Source organism: Quercus lobata, chromosome 2, assembly GCF_001633185.2.
Source record: "Quercus lobata isolate SW786 chromosome 2, ValleyOak3.0 Primary Assembly, whole genome shotgun sequence".
Classification (NCBI taxonomy): domain Eukaryota; kingdom Viridiplantae; phylum Streptophyta; class Magnoliopsida; order Fagales; family Fagaceae; genus Quercus; species Quercus lobata.
The window spans coordinates 28,746,181-28,749,863 of record NC_044905.1 but is presented as its reverse complement, the minus strand read 5'-3'; positions in this window follow the sequence as shown (position 1 = coordinate 28,749,863).

Below are 3,683 nucleotides of genomic sequence, written 5' to 3'. Positions count from 1 at the left end.
CAGCACCACGTAACCCGGACCACCTGGATCTAACCCATGAACACTGACTGTTGACTTTGACCAGGACCTGTTGACTTTCGTTGACTTTGACTTTTGCGTTGATCTTTGACCAAAGTCAAAATTTTCGAAAGGGCCTATCTTACTTAGTTTTTCGCGTAGATTCCAATTTCGAACTCCATCTCTTCCTTTGAAACTCTGAAATTGGTCAATTGGCATATTATTCATTGTGGTTTCTTTAAAGGCATTTTTCAAGTCATCTCCAAGGGATCTTCTTATGTTTATCTAACCTCAAGCCTTCATTGAGCTTCCGCCTTGAGTTTGTGGGAGGGTGTGTGAGATATATTAGATATATTAGCCCAATGTAATAAGCCCAAGCCCAATCCTACTTGTACTAGTAGTCTAAGGTTTAATCGCCTATATATACTCATGTTAGAGTTCATTGTAACACAGGTTTTTGTACTACACTCTTGTACAATAAAGATGTAACCTTTAAGGGATTCCTTCATGGATGTAGGTCAACAAGGCTGAACCACGTAGCCCTCGTGTTCTTGGTGTCCTATTCTATGCTTCCCCTTCTGCATCCACTCTAACATATACAACATGGTATAACACATTGTGCTGCTAATAATATATTTAACAAGGTGGTCAACGATTTTGTTTAGAGGGGTGAAGTTTAATTTTATAGAGCTCGGCTTCTTATTAAAACTCAACCCATACATATCTAGCATTTAAAAATAAAAAATAAAAAATAAAAAATCGGGGGGCCAAAGGCCAATGCACAGCTCCGTCCCTACTTACATGTCTAAGCTTCGATTACACCTTAAAACTCTAATTTATAATGTTGTTGTGCTAAATCAAGTTGGATTGGACAAGAATATTGTAGTTCAAATCTCACTTCTTGGTGTTTTTAACACAAATATTCAAGGTGCAAATCTCTTATCGCCAATGTAACTATTGAATTTATTAAAAAAAAAAAATCAATTTGGATAGGTTTTGAGATCACAAGAACATTATTAATCAACTGAAAGGCTATGAACACCATAAGTTCATATTTGGTCTTTCTGTGGAGTCAAGCCAGTCTTCTTAGTTTTGGTTTTATCTTTTATGGTGGTGGTGGCATTGTGGGTCGTGACTCACAACTCATGGACTTAGATGAATTTTATGCATGGGAGGAGGACCAACTGACAAGAAATTATAATGGCTTAGGCCCCTTCGTCTGAACATTCGAAATAAATTGATTTTAATCTAAATCATTGTAAATGTTGAGTTAATATTGGAACAACGCAATAAGAAAAAAAAAAATACTAACTACAAGATATTCCCTCCACTCCAAATTGTTGGTCTTGTATTCCATCTTGGGATGTCCCAAAAACAAAAAAGAATCAACAAAAATGGGACGGCCTTTTAGTTACATTTTAAAACAAGTTCACTCTGCACAAGACGTTATCATACCTTGTTGATGATGCAAAAAATAGTCAGTGAGTTGAACGATCCTTACGTGCTTTTGATGGAACCTACAAAACAAAAACACAAAAAAGACCTTATAGAGAGTACCGGTGTAGTACTGGCCAAATACCCTCTGAAGGTTAAGTTAAAGAGAGAATTTCTACAACTTTAGAGTGTCAAAGCTGGGGAATTGTGCATACCTTGATTTATGAGGGTTTTGGGGTTTTTATAGTAGTGTAGAGCTAACCTCTATTTATTGGTAGAGAAGGTATTTCCTTGTAGAGAAGATTCTCATTCATAATTGTATTTTATGGGATCCTTTCCTTGTAAGGATTCCTCTGATTATGGTTGGGCGTATAATGCAAGATATTTCCATACTAGGATTCTTGGGGACCACTCATGCCACGTGGCACCACGTGGCTTCAACAAACCGTCTCCTTTGGATCCATCTACTTTAAGGAGTCCATCCGTCGCCTTGCCTCTCCGTCCAGGTCATGAACCCGTCTACTAGTTCTTTGGTTGGTAGAGTACCTAGATTGTCTCTTTTGATGACTTTGTCACTTATGACCGCCTCCGTTAATTGGATACGTCTGCTTTGGGATTTATCCCTATCACTTGTTATCCTTTATTCAATTTTTTTTTCTTTGTTGTCCAACCCAATATTCTTCTCATCCCAAATTAAAATTGGCATTGTACATGCCATTCTCATCCAAATCAATGAGCCCAGCATCCAAGTACGTCTATAGAGGGTTAGTGGTTTTTAAAGTTTTTTTTTTTTTTTTTGTTTCCCACAGGATGTCCAAGCCAGCTTACGAGTATCTCGACTAATTCTCACTCGTGGTGGGAGCCTAATACTGGCCACAAGGTGTTATAGTTGCTAGGACTCAAATTGGGAAGCAAATCCAATCAAACCCCAAAGCCTTACTCAGTGGTGGACAAGCCATTGGGCCACACTTGGTGGTTAGTGGTTTTTAAAGTTGATGTATTAATTAAAATCTATATAAGTTGAAGCGTAGCATTTGTTGTTGGTACGCTTCAGTTAAGCCATATCAGCGTCCATATCATTATCTTTTTTCTTTCCAATTTTCTTATAATATTTTTTTAACATTCACTTTAAAAAAAAAAAAATATATTTACACTTTCTCAAACGTTTCTCATTTCCTTACTTTTTCATCTCTCCACTACCCTCTATCTTGATATCACTATTCATCTTTCTCTTCATCTTCTTTTATTTTGTCTCTTCCTATTTACTTTCTCTTACTATAAATTTGTCATTTTCTTTTCCATTCTTTGCATAGTTTTCCCTTACAAAAATGTTATCTCTCTCTCTCTCTCTCTCTCAATTGTTTGGTGGATTTTTATTTTTCTTGCATCTTTGTTTCAGGTTGATAAATTTTTGTACTTTTTAGAACTCTAATTTGGTTGATACGATTTAGTTTTTTGTTTTAAGTTATTATTATTATTTTTTGTTTTCTTTGATTGTTAAATGTTATCCTATTGCATTATAAAGAATTAAAGGTAGTAGATAAGAATATAATATTATTTTATTACATAGTATGATTTGGATAATTTAGTGTTTATTGTTATATCTTTTAGTTTTACTTTTTTTTTTTTCATCTTATTTTATTCAATATTGAAATTCAACCACATCCTCCTTATCATTAAGTTATATATATTCTCTCCCTTTTTGTTTTAAAAAAATTTTAAAAAATAATATTTTACTTAAATTCAAATAAAAAAATTGTCCTCATCAAATTGTACTTTTTTTTTTTTTTTTATAAATATTTATACTTTCTCTAACCATTTTCTTTTCCTTTACCTTTTCATCTCCCTAAACCTTCTACGTTAATATCACTCTTCCTCTTTCCCTTTATCTTCCTTTATTTTGTTTCTTTTTATTATCATCCTCTTAGTATAAATTTGTAATTCACTCTTCCATTCTTTGCATAATCTTCCCTCACAAAAAAGGGTTATTTCCCTCTCTTTCTCCCTCAATTTTTTGGTGGATTTTTTTTCTCTTTTTTAAGTTGTCTTGCTTCTCTACTTTAGCTTGATAAAGTTTTGTGTTTTTTAGAACTCTATTTTAGGTTGATGTGATTTAGTTTTGTGTTTTAAGTTTTTTTTTTTTTTTTTTTTGCTCACTTTGATTATTAAATGTTATCCTATTTCAATATAAAGAATTAAAAATAGTATATAAGAATATAATATTATTATATTAGATAGAATGATTTGGATAA